General features: G+C 49.4%; 1 pseudogene; it reads left to right on the forward strand.

The window, feature by feature from the left end:
- The first annotated feature begins 958 nt into the window (after positions 1-958).
- Positions 959-9,624, forward strand: LOC133011229 (uncharacterized; annotated as a pseudogene).
- The last annotated feature ends 692 nt before the right edge of the window (positions 9,625-10,316 follow it).

The following is a 10,316-nucleotide window of genomic DNA, read 5'->3' on the forward strand; positions in this document are numbered from 1 at the left end:
TTCTATTCCCCGTCGACCCAGGCTGCTCAACCGGGCCCGTCACCCAGTCAGCAGGCCAGGCGGAAGAAGAAGGCGACTTAGCGGTCAACCCCACCGCGAGTGGAGCTGCCAGCCATTCCCTGTTCCCTGGCAGCCCAGCTATCCCGTGTGTTAGGGGAGAAATTACCCAGTGCCACCCATCCCACTCGGCGACGCGTGGGCCCAGAGCTCAGTTCGTGCTTCCCATTCAAGAGGCGAAGAGACATGTTTCAGATGTGGGATTGTTCAACACCACACCAATGTCTCACAAGCACTCACACACAGTTTGTGTCAATAAAAAGTTTTTCACTGATGCATCCAGGCCCACAGCCGAGGGCGCAGGGTTACAAAAACAAAAAGACTCAAAAACGACACACAGAGGTGCAGAGCACACTGTTGTCCCCCATAACACCACAAGGGGGAAGCAGCGTCCCACCTGTGGTGAAACATCCCGTTCCGCTCATCCCGAGCCTATCAGACCTCGCATGCGCAGTAATACTCGGAAGTATACAGCTGGTACGGGCCCCCAGAGATCGTCTGTGTCAGATAGAGCTTCACTCCCCCCTAACTTTGAGGTTAGAGAGTTGGAAAGCATGCACAGCGTCAGAGTGGATTAAGATTAAGATACATTTATTTGTCCCAAACACATGCACAGGCATGAACAAGCACACTCATGCAAGGAGGGAAATTTAACCTCTGCTTTTAACCCATCTGGTGCAGGACACACAGAGCAGTGGGCAGCCATGTACGGCGCCCGGGGAGCAGATGTTAGGGGAGTAAGGTGCCTTGCTCAGGGGCACTAGACAGGGTAGGGAGAATCCTCTTGGATTTTTTTTGGACAGATCAATCCAGGTTCGTCTTTTTGTTGTTTCTCCGTGGAGTCGAACCAGAGACGAACCAGAGACCTTTTCTGCCCATAGTCCAAGTTTCTGCCACTAGTATGGAAACGCTTCACGAATTCGCGTTGGTATTGAGAACACTGGCCAAAGGCTACAGGCTTCAATTCGCCACGATGCCCCCCCGTTTCCGCGGCCTCATCGCTTCCTGTGCGCAGGGAGAGTCGGCCCGGGTGATACGGGGAGAAATATCAGCTCTATTAAACAAAAGTGCCATACAAATAGTGCCACACCAGCAGAGACTGGAGGGTTTTTATTCGAGGTATTTCCCTGGTCCCAAAAAAAGGGGGGAGTTGCTTACGTCCCATCCTGGACCTTCGCATTTTGAACTCGTATCTCAGGAGATACAAGTTTCGCATGCTAACACACTCAACGCTGATACGTTTGATCCGGCCGGGGGACTGGTTCACATCAATCGATGTGAAAGACGCATATTTTTCACATTCCCATTTATCCTCCGCACAGGAGATATCTGAGGTTCGCTTTTCAAGACACAGTGTACGAGTACCTAGTACTCCCATTTGGCCTGTCACTGAGCCCGAGGGTGTTTGTGAAATGTGTCGACGCCGCAATAGCCCCTCTCAGGGAGCGGGGCATACGCGTGGCCACTTATCTGGACGACTGGCTGCTTCTGGCGGGCTCAGAGCAAGAGGTGGCGGCGCACACGGGCATTGTGCTGGCACACCTAGCCGATTTGGGGTTTGTGGTGAACAGGGAAAAGAGCGTGTTAACAACGAGACAGGACATTGCCTTTCTGGGTCTCACGTTAAATTCACTGACCTACACGGCTCGCCTGTCAGCTGCCAAGAGAGTGTAAACTTTCAGGTCCACTCTCTCTCATTTTGCCGTAACACGTCGGGTCACGTACGGACTGTACTGATGGCCTCAACCATATTGGTGGTGAGGCTGGGCAGGCTGTACATGAGAGATTTCCAGCGTTGGGTGGCTTCTCTCCGACTGGATCCTGTGCGCCACAGACGCCGTAGAGTCACGGTTTGCACGTCTTGCGTCATCGCGCTGTGACCATGGCAACAGCTGTCTCTGTTGACAGCCGGTGTGCGCATGGGCGCAATATCTGCCAGAAAAGTGGTGACAACAGACGCCAGCCTGTCAGGCTGGGGCGGTGTGTTTGAGGGCATATCCGCAAATGGGAATTGGAGCAGGGATCTCAAACATGCCCATATATATTATCTGGAGTTGATGGCAGTGTTTCTGACGCTGAAACATTTTCTGCCGTTCCTTCGGGGACATCATGTGTTAGTGAGGACGGACAATACTACCACGGTGGCGTATATCAATCTCTAGGGGGGGTCTACGTTCTCTGCAGTTACACACTCTTTCACGCAGACTGATATTATGGGGCGAGTTGCATCTCCTCTCAGTGAGAGCGACCCACGTTCCCGGAATTCAGAATGTGGGTGCGGACCTCTTGTCATGGGGAAATCCTCTCTACGCGGAGTGGAAACTTCACCCGTCTGTAGTAGCGCAGATTTGGTCACATTTCGGCCACGCGACAGTGGATCTGTTTGCGTCGAGGGCGAACACACAGTGCCCACTGTTCTTCTCCCTGCACGACCGGAGCGCACCGCTGGGGCTGGATGCGTTCGCTCACGAGTGGCCGCGCGTCCCGCTTTATGCGTTTCCACCTCTGGCTTTGATTCCCCCGACACTGCTCAGGGTGCGGGAGAATCGTCTGTCACTCATTTTAATCACTCCTCACTGGCTGTCCATGCACTGGCTGGCGGAAGTGAGGCAGCTCCTCCACGGTCACCCATGGCCTCTACCGCTGCGCAGGGACCTGCTCTCCCAGGCGCCCGGACAGATATTTCACCCTCATCTGGAGTGCCTCGCCCTGTTGACTTGGCCCGTGAGTGGTTTAATCTGAGCCTGACTGGGTTGTCACAGAGTGTTGTTAACACAACTAAGAATGCCAGAGCATCATCCACTAGGTCTCTCTATGACTGTAAGTGGAGATTGTTTGAGGATTGGTGTGCTTCGGCACAGGAAATCCCTTTTCAATCGTGATTGAAAAAAAACCTTTGATCAAAAAAGGGCATATTCTACTGTCAAAGTTTACTTGGCAGCTATTTCTGCTTGCCATGTTGTATCTGATGGAAAACCAGTGGGCCAACACCCCCTGGTTTGTCGTTTTATGAAGGGTGCACGGAGGTTGCTTCCCATCTCTAAGACTATGTCACCATCTTGGGATCTAGCAGTGGTGCTTGGTGCCCTCTCTAGTCATCCTTTTGAACCACTGGATAACGTGGACATGAAAACGTTATCCCTGAAGGTGGCTCTGTTATTGGCTTTGGCTACAGCTAAACGAGTGAGTGATATTCACGCTTTGTCTGTACATCCAGCATGTATGCGGTTCCTCCCGGGGAACCTTGGGGTGACACTGAGGCCGAATCCTGCATTTGTTTCTAAGGTTGTTAAACCATAATCCCCAGTGGAACTGTCAGCTTTTCAGCCACCTCCCTATGGTTCTGCAGAACAGCAGCGGTTACACATGCTGTGCCCTGTCCGTGCCTTACACACATATGTGGAAAGGACGAGGAACTTTAGAAAAAGGGGATCAGTTGTTTGTGTCCTGGGCTAAGCCCCACTGGGGCAAACCTATCACCGAACAAAGATTTTCTCACTGGATAGTGGATGCCATTGCATTGGCCTACTCCAGCTCGGGCCTTCAGATTCCCACTGGTTTACGACCACATTCTACTAGAGGTCTCGCAACCTCTTGGGCCCTGTTCAAGGGAGTCTCTATCCATGACATCTGCGCTGCAGCTAGCTGGTCTTCTCTGCTCACATGTGCGAGGTACTACAGGTTGGATGTCACATCCCCTGGCCTGACCCACTCTGTCTTGAGCGTGGGCTCCAATGTGGATCTCACTCCTAAGTAGGGTTGCAAAGGGGCGGAAAGTTTCCGGTAAATTTCCGGAAACTTTCCGGAAACTTTCCACGGGAATATTAAGCTCGGGAATTTTGGGAATTTTGAAAAAAACAAAACTATGCAAATTAAAGGCTGAGCAATAAAAACATCATTCAAAACTCTATTTTAAAGATGTATGGAACGTTGAGTTTCAACCCTCCACTGTGCATTCTTCCATCACATGCACAGATAACTCCCAGCATCCTTCACTCTACAGCAGGGCTGTTGAGGCCTGCTGTAGTGTGCAGGACTAGTCAGGTAAGTTTCCATGATATTACTGGGGAAAATATATTAGCATGCTGATTGAGGATTGTTCATCTGTTCCTCTAGCCTATTTCTATTCATTTATCCATCAATTGTAAAACATGTTTACAGACGATTCCAATTGTTTGGCTAACTATTTATATCTCTGGCTTTGCATTAGCGTTTTTTTACAAACTTTTTTCTCATCTTATTCTACAGAACAATGCCACGTGTGTCAGGGTTTTTGGACTGTAGTACCCTTAAATGACCATGTGGGGTCCTCAGTGTTCGTTTTTTTTCCTGTCACATGTGTTTTGATTTGATTGTTCATTGTGTTCACCTGTGAGTTATCTGCCAGCCTTTATAAGTCACCTGATTCTCTTTGTCCTTGCCGAGTCTTGGAATTGACAACCTTGAAGTTACGTACGTGAGTTTATCAGAGAACCTCTTGTTTAGAAACTATTCCTTTGTTGAACCTTGTTTTGTCTTGAGATCCTTTTTGTTACCTGTTTTTGGGACATCCTAGTTTACTCTGTTTTTGACCAGACTGTGTTATTGTAGTTGTCTGGTAGTATTCTTAGTTGCTGTTAAAACCAGATGGATGCCTCTGCCTGAACTAAGTAAAGATACCTTTTTTCTCCTTACAAACAACTCGTCCGTGTCTATCTCTGCATCAGAGTCATCACCCCTCATAGCCCAGGGGTAAGCAGTCCGCCTCTCACACGGGAGACCCAGGATCGAATCCCGACGATCCTTACAGCAAGACTTGGCCAGACTCAGCAAAGACAAGGGCTTCCCCACGGCAGATCAACTCTACGCGGCAGTGGTCAGTCATGATGCCACGGTGTCTCGTCATGAGACTCGCATAACCCACCATGAGGCTGCCTTCACTCGCCAAGAACAAACCCTGCAGAACCTTCAACAGACTCTGATGGAGGTACTGGCTCCCTTGCCACCACCGGGCCCCTCTGAAGTTCCAGTGCCAACATGTGATTTACGTCCCCCTGCAGAACCACGACGACCTGCTCCCGAAAGGTACGACGGCAACCACAGGGACTGCCGGGCGTTCCTAACCCAATGCTCTCTCATTCCGTACTGATCGAGCTCGCACATCATAACTCTTCAACACACCTACAGGTCATTATGAATATTTAGTAATGCCATTTGGGTTGTCCAATGCGCCAGCCGTTTTCCAGGGGCTCATTAACGAGGTACTGAGGGAAATGCTAAACCATTTTGTTTTTGTCTATTTGGATGACATTTTGATTTTCTCCAAATCCCTCCATGAGCACGTCCATCATGTCAGAGTCGTCCTCCAGCGCCTGCTTGAAAATCATCTCTTTGTCAAACCTGAAAAGTGTGAGTTCCACGTCTCTGAGGTGTCCTTTTTGGGCTTCATCCTGTCCAAGGGGAGTCTTCTCACGGATCCCAAGAAGACTCAAGTCGTTCGGGATTGGCCCCAAGCATCCTCGGTCAAGGAGGTGCAACGGTTCATTGGCTTTGCCAATTTTTATAGGAAGTTTATCAGAAACTTCAGTGCTGTTGCCGCCCCCATGACCGATCTCACGAAAAAGAAGTCTGGCCCCTTTAAGTGGTCTCCAGAGGCGGAGCGGGCCTTTCGTGAACTGAAGGTGAGATTTTCCTCCGCTCCTATCTTGACCTTACCCGACCCCTCTCTCCCCTTTATGGTTGAAGTAGATGCGTCAGAGGCGGCAGTAGGGGCAGTGCTCTCCCAACGTCCGGATGATGGAAAACTACATCCTTGTGCCTTCTTCTCCGCTCGCCTTTTGGCTGCCGAAAGGAATTATGATGTGGGGGATCGTGAGCTCCTGGCTATTAAGATGGCCTTGGAGGAGTGGCGCCACTGGCTGGAGGGGGCCCAGCACCCATTTGTGGTTTGGACGGACCACAAAAACCTAGAGTACATTCAGAGGGCCAAACATCTCAATCCCAGGCAGGCAAGGTGGGCTCTTTTTTTTAATAGATTTGATTTCATTTTGTCCTTTCGCCCTGGTTCAAAGAACCAAAAAGCTGATGCACTCTCTAAACTGTTTCATAGATCAGAGGTTGAAAGAGTTCCAGCCTCCATCTTCCCGAGCTCGAAGATTGTTGCCCCTGTCCGATGGGGAGTCGAGACACTGGTGCGCCAAGCCCAGAAGAGGGAGCCAGATCCCGGGGACGGACCCTCCAACCGGTTGTATGTCCCCACTGTGGTGCGGACCAAGGTTCTGCAGTCGGGGCATTCTTCGTGTCTAACCGGCCACCCAGGTATGGGCAGGAGTCTAGAATTCATTAAGAGGAGGTTCTGGTGGCCTCGAATGAACATGGATGTGAGGTCCTTTGTTGCTGCCTGCACTGTCTGTGCCCTAAGCAAGAGTTCCCATACCCCCCCCCATGGTCTCCTTCACCCTCTACCCATCCCCAAGCGACCCTGGTCTCATATATCCATGGACTTTATTACAGGTCTTCCCCTTTCCCAGGGAAACACTGTTATTTTGGTGATTGTCGACCGCTTTTCTAAGGCGTGTCGGTTTGTCCCCCTGCCCAAACTCTCTTCGGCTCTCGAGACTGCTGAGGCTACCATCCAGAGTCCAATGGACAGACGGAGAGACTAAATCAGGATCAGTCCCTTCGAGTGCCAGTTTGGGTTTCAGCCTCCACTGTTCCCCGACCAAGAGGTAGAGGTTGGTGTTCCTTCAGCCCAGAGCTTTGTCAGACGGTGCAGGATTGTATGGCGCAAGGCCCGGTCTACCCTGCAGAGGTCTGTCCGTCAGTATCAACACCAATTCAACCGCCGCCGCAGACCTTTTGCAACCCTACTCCTAAGTGAGGGGGGGACTGGCAGTCAGTCACCGAGATAAGCTTGTCTGGCAATACGGGAGTCTCCATATCCCATAGTGAGACATCGAAACGAATGCTAAGAAAGAGAGCTTTAGGTTACTGTCGTAACCCCGGTTCTCTGAGAAGCATGAGTGAGATGTCTCACCAGACCGCCCTTCTTGCTGCTGGGGTGAAGCGAGAAGAGGTGTGCTTGTTTTGAATGACGTGTGACTTCGCGTCCACCGTATTTAAGGTGCGGCAGCTTGATGCGGACATCACGACTGCCAGCCTATCAGGGCTGGCGAATTGTTATAAGTGCTTCTGTGAATACGCGCGAGGGGCGTATCCCATAGTGAGACATCTCACTCATGCTACTCAGAGAACCGGGGTTACGACACTAACCTAAAGTTTCCCAAAATCTCCTAATTTGCCAAACACTGATTATGGACAAAGTCGATTTACTTCAAAAGGTAGAAAGTAAAATAGAACTTAGTCCTTAATAGAATTGGAATACAAATCAAGCAATTTAACCTTAGCTGGTTCCCTTTTAACGCTCAATCACTTGAGTGAAACTATATGCAGTAAATCAAATCAATAAACAAAATCCTAGCTCATACAATTCAAGGTAAGACCAAACAGTACAAACTATCAATCTAGTTAACCTAAAACAGCAGATACAATAGTAAGCTGTAGATTACAGTAGAACACATTCAGTAGAACACATTCAGGTCATCAACCAGTTGATGATTCTCCACAGTGTGGGGGGATGGTCCACTGCAGGTCCTGCAGGCCTCTCCACACTGACGCCGGGTCGTTGGCTGAAAACCTGTTTTCCAACTTTTCAGTCACTACGTTTACATGATGGCATAAGCCCGATTTCGGCTGAAGCCCGGTTTCTCTATCCATGGGGGGTTAACTGCTCTATCTCAGGGTACATGGCACTGAGAAATCCGACTCTTGTCCGAAAGCATTTCATACCCCACTACGATAGGTGGCGCTGTTTTCATTACAGCTAGAGGTGATACAGCCATTTCCGCTTGACCTCGTCAAAAAACAACAACAGCCTTCAACTCAGCATGCGAGAAAGATGACGAACGGAGAGCAAGGTGAAGCTACGTCCCTCTAAATGATGTTGTGCATGTTTACTCTAGGAGTACTGCGAATGCATTTGAATTGTTTGTTTGTTTGTGCCGGCCGGCCGGCCGGCACCGGGCAGCAACATTTTATCTACCTGTCGACTTCCGGGTCACGGCCAGGGAGGGGGGGGGGCAGGATCTCAAGCATGCGCAAAGACGTAATCTCCAGTTGTTGTCCAGCTTCCAGAGTTACATGCGCGCGTTGTCCGATATACAGCCAAATCCGATCTACTTATCTGGGGGTGGTTATCCGACTTCAGTCGGACACAAGAAATCTAGATTTGTGGAGTTACATGAAATGGATCTTCGATTGAAACCCGACAACGCCAGAAATCGGGTTTCAATCGGACACATGTAACCGCAGTGAGTGACGCGCCTCTTTGCTAATCTGATCTCCTTTGTCAGTGTGTTTCTGGCCTGGTGTACAGGATCCTGTCCCCACTTCTGTAGGCCTCCTAGGCGTGACAAAGCTGCCTGAGTTTTGTGGTGAACCAGGGTTTACTGTTGTATGTGCAGAAGGTTCTAGTTAGCTGCCAGAGCCGACGCCACATAGTCTTTCATTGCCTGCATTTCAGGAGCTGAAAGGGAGTACAGCCTGAGAGGAGAGGTTCCAGGTAGAGGTCAGGTCAATAGCACAATCATATGTTCGGTGTGGTGGTACTTGTCTTGTTGAAAACCGCTTTTAGGTTGTGTTAACAGCACTTTAGAGAGATCTGGATACTCAGTTTCAGTAGTAAAAGAAGCAACTGAGAAGGAAAGGTGTGGAACTACTGGCAAGGACTGGAGCTAAGCAGGAAGGGAAACAAGACTCTTTACATTCATTGCTCCATTGAAGTACTTTCCCTGAATTCCAGTCAATGTTTGCTTTATGTCTTTTTAGCCAGGGAAGACAGCTTGGTCCGGCCCAGCTGTTTTGTGCAGAACTCAATGCTCATAAAAGGACATCAGGATTCCCTGGTGCCCGTGCCGCCATTTCTATGATCACCTGGTGGAGAACGGACAGCTGCTGCTCCTGACTATGAATCCAGTTCCCTTGGGCTTGAAGAGCAGCTCGCACAGGATGAGTCTTCTGATTCAAAAGTGGCCAGAACATGCAGTTACAAATGCCTTATAAAATGGATGGTACACGAAGAGCAAAAAAGAGGCAAAGGTATCCAAAAGGGGTTAAACTAAGGCTTGAACAGGTATCAACTTATTCCCTTAGACTTAAATTAATTTTTATGATATAGCCATAATTTTTTCTTGGCATTCCTGAGATATCACATATACAAGAATAGGACACAAGCGCGGTCAGTCAAATCCAATCTAAATTTGCTATCTTATAGGCATAAATCATCCCTCAATAATCCAGGCATATTGTATTCACCGTACTCTTCTCTCAGCCCGACCCAGCTGGTACCAGTCCAGCCTCCGAACCCACCACCCCCGCTCCGCACCACCACCCATCCCCTCCACACTGAACTTGCCCGAACACAAAAAACAACACTCCATACACATTCCTCCTAAGGACATACTATTCGTGACCAGCAGTTACGCTTTATCTCTTCTGACGTACCATGTCGCTGTTCTCAGTACGGAGTAACATAGACGTTACTAGATACTACACACTGAAAGTCCGTATTAACACTCCTTATTTTAACTCGGGACTTACTTCTACATTGGGCGACTGTCCTGCTAAAACTTGAACAAACATGAGGACGGTGTAACTTACCGTTCAGAAACATCCTGTTGTAAACGACTGTGAATATGTGGCTGGTCTTCTATAGCCATATCCAAACATAACAGTATGACTTTCAGCTGGGCCCTTCGAGGGGATTAGTCACCCCATAAAAGAGAATAAGATTTCGGGTCAGTAGCCCTACAGTGTTTCCCCTACCATTCTATTAGGGGGGCGCTGCGCCCCCCCAACGGCACCTCCCGCCCCCCCTGGAAGGTCAAGTTAATTATTTATTTAATTTTTTAATATGGCGCCAGATTTCTACATAAATCATTTTAAGGTTACATTACCTATAAAACAGGTCTATAGCTTGCATTTCTGTCTCGACATGGTCGCCCGGTTAGAGTTCTCCTCTGCTCTCTGTATTGCGCACGGCGGAGTTCCATCCAAATGCGCGCACACACTGACACGTGTGCGCACACACAGGAGAGCAACCTCCCACCAGCGGACAGAGAGCATTCATCTGAAAACATGTCGCATGAACCACCTGAGAAGCAGTTAAAAATATCCGCGTTTTTTAAACGCTCCCAGGTGGATGATGGTAACAGCCACTCTCC

The sequence above is a fragment of the Limanda limanda genome, chromosome 9 (assembly GCF_963576545.1).
Source record: "Limanda limanda chromosome 9, fLimLim1.1, whole genome shotgun sequence".
Classification (NCBI taxonomy): domain Eukaryota; kingdom Metazoa; phylum Chordata; class Actinopteri; order Pleuronectiformes; family Pleuronectidae; genus Limanda; species Limanda limanda.